Genomic DNA, 11,561 nt, shown 5'->3' with positions numbered 1-11,561 from the left:
GCTTCTCTCTGACGTGAGGAGAGTTGGTTCCAAAAACTATTCTGTCTCTGACCATTTCTTCACTTTTTTCATAATCACAGTCTTTAACAAGGAGTTTTAGCTCTGTGACGAAGTGCTCAAAAGACTCACCGCTGTCTTGCATTTTTTCGTGGAATTTGTATCTGGCGAATATAGGGTTAGCTTTCGGCGTGAGGTACGTTGTGAAGCCGTTGTAATACGTTAGCTTAACTTCGTCTTCTGTTAGGTTCCACGTATTACTTATATCTCGTCCTTTGTCTCCGATCCACAAAAGTAGAAAGCTGCACTTTTGTTCCTCTGACTTGTCTTTGAGTGGTCCAGAAAACATTAGCTCCACATGCTGTTTGAAGCGGCGCCAGGCGTCGGGTAGATTGGACGAGTCCCAGTCCATTCTCGGGGCTGGTACACCATAGGCTTCCATTTTCTTCCTCTTTTTTATTTATATATTTGTTTTTTCGAGTGGGTCCGCTGAGGAGTTACTCACTCTGACACCATGTTGTGTCTTCACTGCTTATGAAGAAATCGCCTCGGAACTGTCATACAGGTTCTTTTATTCCGTAGATATAGAAAAACGTATCCACACACTGTAAACTGCTAAGCTAGCACATGAACACACAACCGGCGTACCTATCTACTTCAGGTGATTTTCAAAATAAGAGTTCGAACATTACAGAGTTTATCAATGCAATTACACCAGAGAGATTGGTTTGAGTTTTGGAGAAAAAGTAACACATCATCCGCATAAAGGCTGATTTTATGTTCCATGTTCTTGCATTTTATGCCCTTAATTACTGTATTCTGTCTAATTGCTGCTGCTAGTGGTTCAATAAAAATTGCAAACAGTGTAGGGGAAAGTGGGCATCCCTGCCTGGTGCCCCTCAGGAGACAGAAGCTGGAGGATGTTTGGTCATTTGTTTTGACGCAAACTGTTGGGGAATTGTATAATATTTTTAACCAGTTAATGAAAGAGGTTCCAAAACCAAATTTGTGTAATGTTGCAAATAGAAATTTCCAGTTAACTCTGTCAAATGCTTTTTCTGCATTTAAAGAAAATATTGTAGCTTCTTTGTTTTTACTGTATGAGTAGTCTATCAAATTAAGTAATCTACGTGTATTTGTTGAGTGCCTACCTTTTATGAAACCAGTTTAGTCAGGATGAATTAAGAGGGGGGTTATTTTCTCTAATCTCTTTGAGAGAGCTTTGCAGATTATTTTAAGGTCTACATTTATAAGGACTAATGGATGATAGCTTGAGGGATATAGAAGGTCTTTGCCTGGTTTTAGCAGGAGATTAATGTTTGCAGAATTCATATTTGGTGGAAGTCTGCCCTTTTCTTTGATTTTCTACAATGTTCTGTAAAAGCTGGTGCTTTTGTTGTCCAGAATTCTTTGTAGAATGTTTCTGCAGGAAAGCCGTCTGGACCTGGAGCCTTATTATTGGGCATACTTATCGGGGCTTCCTGGAGTTCACCTGGCGTCAGTGGCAAATCCAGCGGCATTACTTGAGTGTCTAATAATTTTGGAACAGTTATGTTGTCCAAAAACTGATCATTTTCATTTTTAGATGGGTTTATTTGTGGTGAAAACAACGTTTTATAGAAATCCCTGAAAATGTTGTTTATTTTTTTCGGGTCATATATTGTGTTCCCAGATAAATCTTGAACAGCACATATAGTTGTTTTTTATTTATTTTTTCTTAGCTGGTTCGCTAGAAATTGACTGGATTTATTACCATATTCATAATTTTGTAAGCGTAGTCTTTGTACTAAGAATTTTGTTTTTTTAAATTAATTATCTCATTTAAATCTAGTTTTGTTTTGTGTATTTTGCTCTATGTTTCCTGATCTTGGTGTGACACATAGCCTTCTTCTAGGGATTTAAAGTTTTTTTTTTTAAATCCTGAATATTTTTGTTTTCTTCTTTCTTTTTATGTGATGAGAAAGAAATTATTTTACCTCTCATCACAGCTTTCCCTGCTTCCCATAGAACAGAAGCTGATGTTCCGGGAGTGTCATTAACGTTTAAATATAGAGTCCATTCTTTTTTTTAAATATTTAGTCTATATATATATATAGACTAAATGACATTTTTGCCCTGAAAGAAAGTGATGTTGGCTTGACACACTTGGTAGAGCACGTCATTGAGACCAGGGATGCCCAGCCTATTAAAGTGCGCCCCCGCTGCCTGCCCCTGGCTCATCAGGAGGCTGCTGACAGAGAGTTGTGTGAAATGATGAAGGCGGGCATCATAGAGCCATCCGATAGCCTGTGGGCCTCCGCTGTGGTGATGGTGCCTAAGAAAAAAAGCCCAAGGATGCGTTTCTGTGTGGACTACAGACCACTCAACAAAGTGACGAAAAAGGACTCTTACCCCCTTCCCAGGATTGATGAGTCTCTCGATTTAGTAGCCGGATCCTCCTGGTTCTCCACCCTGGACCTGCGGAGTCCCCTGAATCCAGACCGAAGACAGCCTTCTGCACTAACAGGGGACTATGGCAGTTCAAAGTCCTGAGCTTTGGTCTTTGCAACGCTCCTGCTACCTTCGAGAGGCTTATGGACAGTGTGCTGGTTGGCGTCCCACGGCAACGGTGTCTGGTTTACCAGCATGATCTACTAGTACACGGGAGCTCCTTTGATGCTGCCCTGGATGCCCTGAGACAAGTGTTGGGGAGGGTGGCGGCTGCAGGCCTGAAGCTGCACCCCAACAAGTGCCACTTCATGAGGAGGGAAGTGGAGTTTCTGGGCCACAAGCTGGGTCATGAGGGCATCAGCACTTTGGAGGAAAAAATTCACACCATTACTGAGTGGCCCACACCAGCGGACCAGAAACAGCTCAAAAGCTTCCTAGGACTGGCGTCTTATTACAGGAGGTTTGTGAAGGGCTTTTCCTCTATAGCTGCACCACTCTTCCGCCTACTGCAGAAGGACCGTGACTTCATCTGGACCCAGGACTGTCAGCAGGCATTCAACACCCTCCGCAGATCGCTGACAGAGTCCCCAGTCCTCGCCCCCCCTGACCCCTCCCTGCCTTTTGTCCTGGACACTGACACAAGTAATGTGGGGCTGGGAGCTGTGTTGTCGCAGGTTGGGCCGGAAGGTGAGAAGGTGGTGGCGTACTTCAGCCGGGTCCTGAAAAGGAGTGAGCGGCGCTATTGTGTCACACGACGAGAGCTGCTGGCCGTGGTGGCAGGGGTGAGACACTTTAAGTACTACCTGTGTGGCACATCATTTGTTATCAGAACTGATCATGCTGCCCTCCAGTGGCTGATGTCTTTCAGGGAGCCAGAGGGACAGGTGGCTCGCTGGCTGAGGAGCTCCAAGCCTTCAATTTCACTGTGGAGCACAGAGCAGGGACGCACCATTCTAATGCAGACGCCTTCTCTCGCCGCCCATGTGCTGCAGCTGGCTGCCGTTACTGTGAGAAGCGAGAGGAGATAGAGCGGGAACTCACAACAATAGACAGAGTAACACAGCTCGCCTGCAGGGCTCGTCTGGTGGTGGATGCAGCGGAGTGGAGGGCACGGCAGGAACAAGACACTGACCTGCTGCCAGTCCTGCAGTGGCTGGAGAGGGAGGAGCAACCCCTTTGGGATGAGGTCACTGGGTTTTCCATCTGTACCAGGGGGCTGTGGGCCAAGTTTGCCGCTCTCAGGCTGAAGGAGGGGGTGTTGGAGCGTGCCTGGAAGGATCCTGCCACAGGGGATGAGAGGTGGCAGGTTGTGGTGCCAAGGTCGCTGAGGTCAGCTGTGCTGGAAGCCTGCCATGGGAGCACTGGCTCCGGCCACTTTGGGGTCTCCAAGACCCTCCGCCGCCTCTGCCAGGGCTACTACTGGGGTCAGCAGTGGAGGGATGTGGAGGACTTTTGCCGCAGCTGTGATGCATGTTCCTCGCACAAAGGGCCACAGGACCAGTCCCGGGCTCAGCTTCAGCAGCAACCAGCAGGAGCTCCAATGGAGCGAGTAGCTGTGGACGTCATGGGCCCATTTCCTCATACAGACAGAGGAAACCGCTATGTTCTTGTGGCCATGGACTATTTTACCAAGTGGCCGGAAGCATATGCCATCCCAGATCAGGAGGCTGAGACTGTCGCTGATGTATTAGTGGAGGGGATGTTCAGCCGCTTTGGAACAGCAGAGACCCTCCACAGTGACCAGGGGCGTAACTTTGAGTCCAAGGTATTTGCTGCCATGTGTGAACGCCTTGGGATTAAGAAGACCCGCACCACCCCACTTCACCCCCAAAGCGATGGACTGGTGGAAACGTTTAACAGGACGCTGGCCCAGCAGCTAGCCATCCTTACCTCAGAACACCAACGGGACTGGGACTACCATCTTCCCCTTATCCTCATGGCCTACAGGTCGGCAGTGCAAGACTCCACCCAATGCACGCCTGCCCTGCTCATGTTAGGGAGAGAGCTGAGAACTCCTGCAGAGTTGGCTTTTGGGAAGCCCCCGGACGCGCCAGTGGCACCACCAAGCCGGGACTACGCAAGGAAGCTGCAGGACCGGCTGGATTCTGCACATTCCTACGCCCGGGAGCAGCTGGCAAAGGCAGGCCTGTGCCAAAAGAGGAATTATGACATCACCACTAAGGGGAGGCACTTCCATGCTGGGGAGCTGGTGTGGGTCTACAGCCCAAAGAGAAAGAAGGGACGGTGTCCTAAACTGGATAGCAGCTGGGTGGGGCCCTGCAGCGTCCTGGAGCGAGTGGGGGAAGTTGTTTACAGGGTGCAGTTGCCTCCTAGAGGGAGGAAAGTGGCAGTCCCTCCCCTCCTTCCCTGAGGGACGTGTACAGAGCTCCCATGACCCTGCACAGAGGGAGCCCCGGCCGGACCTGCGTTCCCCTCCCTCGGACTTTTCACCTCAAAGCCCCGAAGCTCCGTGTACACCACAGGAGGTCAAGGAGGGAACGTAGGCTACCACCCCGCCTCAGAGACAGTGTTGTTCCCTCGGGGACAAGGAACTTATTGCTGGGGGGGCAGTGTAACGATGGTTAAATGTTATTTTACAGTGACATGTTGGTTATCTCTGCACACTGTTGTTATTTCTTTAAGATACATGTTTGGTTGTGCTGCAGGAAATAGGGAGTTAATGTGTGCAGGAAGGGGAGGGGGGTTCTGGTTGTGGTGGTTGTTGTGTGACTGTGCGGGGCCGAAGTGAAGTGTTGTACGAGGGCTCTCTCCCCAGAGTTAACGGCCCGTTTGCCTGTGTTGCCGAATAAACGGACAGACTGAGATCCAACCGTCTGGTTCTTGTGAATGTTACAATATTTTTAAAAAGTGTATTCCAAGTGTTACAGAGCCTATTTGCATGGCTTTTGAAGATGAAAAAGCTTTATCCCTTTGACCTGTCAATCCATCTGGAGCGTCAGTCACACACACAGGAATAGCATCAATGTGCATGCCTCATCCAGTAAGCAAAAGATTGAGAGAGCAGAGGGGAACACATAAAGATTCCTGCTGAGCTTTTCATGGTGCAATGAGGATTAAGCTGGAGAGAAAGGAGTACTGAGGGTTGTATACTGTATGTGTGAAAAAATATGTATGTTTATACCATACACAAGGTGTATCATAATTACAATTAAACATGATAATCACAGGGGGAAAATATATTGATTATTAAGATTATACACCTGCATTAGAATACAAACGAATCCACAATTCTTTTTAGAGGTATGTGAGAAGCTCTGTCGCTTTAGCTGATTACATCAGGGGTAAAGAAGTTCCCTCAGTGTCACCTGCTGCAGCTCCAGAGTTAATTTTTTTCTGTCTGTCTAAAGGACTGCAGTATTGCTCCTCTGAAGTGTGGATGGTGTTTTGGTTCCCACCGCTTGCCTGCAGCTACTAAGTCGGCCATCTCTGAAGTGTGAAAGCCAGTCTTTAAAAGCACAGGATTGGAATTTTCTTTGGAGTTTTCCAAAGACTGCCACAGACTACAGGATTATGATAGCTAAAGGGTTGTTTTGCTACACTCTGACATAATGAAACAAGCTAAACAGCCACAGGCAAGGCACAGCACTGTGGTAAATCGAGCCAACTCCCCGCATGAAAACAGCTTGTATTTTGAGGTAACACTGCTGCAAAATCTGTTCTAAACTAGATTTTATTTGCAAAAGTACATTCTTCTGTTTAGTTTCACACCATCAGTTATAATGTACCTGTCTTATCAACACAACTCTACAGCTCTACAGCCCTATTTAAAAAAAAAACAAAAACAAAAAAACGTGTAAAGTATAATTAAGCAGAATTCAGTGACCTGGACAGAAGTCATGTAAAAGCTTGGATATAAAAGCTGAAACTGATAAATCTTTTTTTCTTTTTCTTTTTTAATATACGAATCAATTTGGCATTATCTTAGTTAGTCGGAAAACCTTTGTAATGCAACTAAATCGCATGGCAGGATGCTGTAAACGGACCAAACGTCAGAAGTCAGGAGAACAACTGAGAATACAACCATACAACCCAAAAAAAAGAAGAAAATAATAAATACCCCTTAAAACCCAAGTGTACATATTTAACCCAGTGTGACTCCAATGCAATAAGACAATCCTTAGCAATAATGTTCGTAGAAATTCAGACAAAGACCTGAGAAACATGACAAAATACAACAATGCAACCCATTCAATATTATTGTACTGTGAGATATGATATCAGATATGATAGTTATCTATTTAAGAAAGAGGGGGGGGGGGGGCAGGAGGGGGAAGAGAATAAAGATATGATGCACCAATGCAGACCAGTTCATTGCTATTAAGAAGTTGGATATGGTTATTGTCCGTGAGAGGGGGGCAGAGAGTTCAGGAGCCTCACAGCCTGTGGATACAGGCTGTTGGCCAGTCTGGATGTTCTGGCCTGTATAGACCTGTACCTTCTCCCTGAGGGCAGCAGATGGAAAAGGTGGCGCGCAGGGTGATGTTGGTCCCGCAGGATACTTTGCACCCTCCTCAGACAGCGAGTGGGGAAGATATTACTGATCTCTGGCAGACTTGTTCCAATAATTCTGCCAGCTTCTTTCACCACCCGCTGGAGTGCTTGCTGATCGGCCTTGGTGCAGCTGGGGAACCACACTAGAAATCCATACGTCAGAACGCTGCTGATGGCACAGTTGTAGAAGTTCAACATCAGAGATCTGGGAATGTGTGCGCTCCGCAGTCTCCTCAGGTAGTAGAGGCGCTGTTGGGCCTTCCGTACAACTGAGGTGATATGGTTGCCCCAGGACAGGTCCTCGGTCACAGTTACCCCCAAGAATTTAAAACTGCTCACCCTCTCCACCGCCTCACTGCCAATGAAGAGAGGCAGATGGTTGTTATGACCCCTCTTCCGGAAATCTACAATGATCTCCTTGGTCTTTTTGGTGTTTAAGACCAAGTTATTGTCGTGGCACCATGACTCTAGTTATTGCACCTCTGTCCTATAGTTTGTCTCATCATTGTTGGATATAAGTCCGAGCACTGTAGTGTCATCTGCAAACTTAACAATGAGATTGGACGCGCAGGAGGAAATACAGTCATGGGTGAAGAGAGTGTATAGCAGAGGGCTCAGAACACACCCCTGAGGGGCACCGGTGTTGACCACAAGGGTGGAAGAGGTGTTCTTACCCACTCTGACACTCTGTCTACGGTTAGTGAGGAAGTCCACAATCCAGTTGCACAGAGAGGAGTTAAGTCCCAGTTGGTGGAGTTTGGGACGGAGTTTGTATGGCCGGATGGTATTAAAAGCCGAGCTGTAGTCTACAAAGAGGAGCCGTGCATAGGTGTTCCTGTGTTCCAAGTGCTTCAGTAATGTGTGCAGCACTGTGGCGATCGCATCCTCGGTTGACCGGTTCTCCCTGTATGCAAACTGGTGCGAGTCCAGGGATGGTGGAAAAGCAGCTCTGATGTGTTTAATGACCAGTCTCTCCAGGCATTTGGCGGGAATGGGGGTGAGTGCCACAGGTCTGAAATCGTTCAGACATGTGACATTTGACTGTTTTGGGATGGGAACGATGGTTGCTGCTTTGAAACAGGATGGTACCAGTGAACAGGACAACGAGGTGTTATATATAGAGGTGAAGACGTCCGCCAGGTCCGCAGCACAGTCTTTTAGCACCCGGCCCAGCACTCCATCCGGCCCGGCCGCCTTCCTGGTGTTAATGCTCCGGAACACACGCCTCAGCTCATGAGTGCTCAGGACCGGAGCAGGGTCGGTTGAGGGGAGAGGGGACAGGACAGGGTCGGTGTTCTCCCTGTCAAAACGGGCATAAAAGAGATTTAGATCCTCAGCCAGAGTAGAACTGTCGGCTGAGGGTGATGGTGTTCTTCTTTTGTAGTCCATGATAGCCCTGATGCCCTCCCAGACCTGCCTTGGGTTTGTGTTGTTCTCAAACCTGGCCTCGATACGCCTCCTGTGCTGCTGCTTGGCAGTCTTGATGCCTCTTCTCAGGTTGGCCCTGGCAGCACTGTATGCCTCCTGGTCCCCGGATTTGAAAGCGTTGTTCCTTGTTCGAATAAGTTGTTGAACTCCGTGTGTCATCCAGGGTGGATTATTAGGGAACACACGGAATCGTTTCCAAGTTGTTACATTGTCCACACAGAAACAGATGTAGTCCAAGACAGTGGCGGTGTAACTGTCCAATGCGACACGATTGTCAGTGTCCTGCACCTTGAATACATCCCAGTCTGTGCAGTGTCTTCCTTCTCTCACCCCAACCGGTCGCAGCAGATGGCCGCCCCTCCCTGAGCCTGGTTCTGCCGGAGGTTTCTTCCTGTTAAAAGGGAGTTTTTCCTTCCCACTGTCGCCAAAGTGCTTGCTCATAGGGGGTCATATGATTGTTGGGTTTTTCTCTGTATCTATGAAGCGCCTTGAGGCGACTTTTGTTGTGATTTGGCGCTATATAAATAAAATTGAATTGAATTGAATTGAATTGGAAACAGTCCTGAAGCATCGGAATAGCGTCCTGCGGCCATGTTCTCACGGTTTTGGTTGTAATCCCAGTGCTCTTGATCTTTTGTGTGTATATTGGGTGTAGCAGAAGGGAGAGATGGTCTGACAGACCCAGGTGGGGATAAGCCTGGGCTCTGTACGCATTCGCCATGTTGGTGTACACCTGGTCCAACGTTCTATCTCCTCTGGTAGCACACTTCACATTACGGTGGAAATTGTGAAGTACAGATTTCAGGTCCGCGTGGTTAAAATCCCCAGCCGCAATAAAGACACTGTCCGGGTGTGCTACCAGGCTGTTATTGATGCTGCTGCTCAATTGTGCTAACGCTAGCTTAGCATTAGCATCTGGTGGAATGTAAACAGCGCAGATGTAAACGGCAGAAAATTCCCGAGGGAGATAGAATGGACGGCACTTTAACACCAACAGTTCTACCTCTGTACTGCACAGTTTTTCCGTTACCGTGACGTTCGTGCACCAAAGGTTGTTAATATAGATGCACAGCCCCCCGCCAGTCTTCTTACCCGAGTCCGCAGACCTGTCGGCTCGATAGGCGGTGCGGCCTGCTAGATCGATAGCCGCATCGGGAATGGCGCTGTCCAGCCAGGTTTCAGTGAAAATCATGCACGAACAGTTATTAAAAGTCCGTCGAGTGGCGATCTGCAGTCGTATTTCATTAATATACTGCAACAACATGGGAATATATCAGCTGTGATAGAATACAGCATTAATGAATCAATGGTATGGAAGTGGAGGAAGCAAGAAGAATGAGTTGAATAAAGTTTGATTTATCTAACTGCTTTGTTTTGCTTTGTTTTGTGCCTTATAATCCCGTGCACCTTATGGTCCAAAAAATACGTATTTTAATTTTTTTATTTGGCACACTGTAGTTTAATGTTGCAAAGCACCTCTGTTAGATTTTGTATTGTTGATTGTCATTTATGCTTAGAAATATTTAACCATATATGCTTAGAGGTGTATAATCAATTGTGTAGTGATAGGACTGATCTTTAGCAGGCTGTAAAGGCTTGGTGTGTATTCCACACTAGAATGCACACCCACAGTCTAGGAACATCAGAGAGGTCCTATCTTCTCTTTGTTGATATATGGTATAGCAAACACGCGTATATCTCTTTAAGTATAAGAGCCTTTTGTTTAGATAGATCTGCTAGACGCCTGGCACCAGCTTTGGGGAGTCTTCACAGGGTCACATCTTGACCTCACACAAATCACACCACACACACAGACACACACAGGCAAGGTACTCTTTGTGTGTATGTAGACGTCATATGTTAATGAACCTATGCATATTCATGTAACCTCAATAAAAGAACAGTGTTACGGGAGAACGAACTAGAGCAACTGGGGTCAAGCGAAGGAACGGCGGTTGTCCGGTTCTCTCCCGTGCACGAGAAACATGAAGAACTTTGCCTACTCGTGTCTTGCTTTGCTGTGTAATTATATTGTCTTCAACGTTCCAGCGGATAGGTTCAAGCTACAAACCTATCAACCTCTTTTTAACTTTAGTGGATACACAGCAAATTCAAAAGTGTTAAATGTTTTGGTGTTAATAGTCTTCTTGCAAAAGTAGAGTTAATTTTACTCTAAGCAGAGTCACATTCTTTTAATGTAACTCTGAGGTGTAAAATGATAGTAGTTAAAATCGAGTGTTAAAAATGAGTGTTTCTCTGTCAAATCTGGAGGTGTTACAATGGAAACATTAACTCTTGACCTCTTAACTCTGAACTCCTAGAGGGGCTATGACACCAACAGAGTAAATTCACAGACTCCGCCCCCAGCACGGCTCCAATCGAAGCTGAAGTGAAGCCGTTTCAGAACATTTTGCTCTACATATTTGAGTTGTTTGCCATGCTTGGTAAGTCATTTTTTCAAAGATTGTTTCAATTATTTCTATTAGCTTTTACTTCTGTGGCTCTTTGGAGTTGAGACAAAGCTGTGTGAAAGGCATTAGCCATGTTGCTCGCTGATAGCATAATATTCTGTTTTAGCTAGCTGAAAGGTATTGTTTGCGGGCAAATACCACAGCCTTGGGAAAAAAAGGCTTGCATGTGAATTTTCAGTCAAACTTTTGGTCAAATACTCCTAAAACAATGTTTAGAATGTGAAATGTTGGTATAATGGTGCTGCTTGAAGCCTGAAAACGATCGCCCATAAAAAAACAAAAAAACAAAAACAAGAGCAAACACCTGTTGCCTGTGTCTTTGTCTTTTGGGAAAATACTTTACACAAGTAATGGCTCAAAGAGGATTCCTTTTTTTTTTTTTTTTTTTTAATGTGCTGCAATTGTTTACTGGATTATTTGTGCCATTAATTAGTGTCAACTAATTCTTATTCGATCTCCACACAGGATATGCTTGTGAAGATGGAATATGGGGGAGAGCAGAAGTGCGTTGAAGTTCCACAAAGGGATGAATGAAGGACATGCATATTGTATTGAAGAAATAAGTGATGAGAATGCTGTTATTTGCATTTACCAGCTCACCTATGTCAGACCTTTTGATAAACAAAATTCTAATGAAAGTGAGAACATGTATACTGTTACATCTTTCAGAAAATGTTTTGAAATTGTGGTGCACAGTTCAGAATAAATGTTTTTCAAAAACCA

At 45.9% G+C, this 11,561-nt stretch overlaps 1 long non-coding RNA gene across 1 annotated transcript; it reads left to right on the top strand.

Annotated features, from left to right (window-relative positions):
- The first annotated feature begins 10,510 nt into the window (after window positions 1–10,510).
- Window positions 10,511–11,561, top strand: LOC146563472 (uncharacterized). The gene is made up of 2 exons (XR_014894249.1): window positions 10,511–10,811; window positions 11,304–11,561. It is a non-coding gene; the product is annotated as an uncharacterized LOC146563472 (long non-coding RNA).

Source organism: Mchenga conophoros, linkage group LG11, assembly GCF_057382185.1.
Source record: "Mchenga conophoros isolate Kocher_MC1m ecotype Shallow Benthic linkage group LG11, M_conophoros_male_GT1.1, whole genome shotgun sequence".
NCBI lineage: Eukaryota > Metazoa > Chordata > Actinopteri > Cichliformes > Cichlidae > Mchenga > Mchenga conophoros.
Note: the sequence above shows the minus strand (reverse complement) of the source record. Positions and strands in the feature narration are given on the sequence as shown.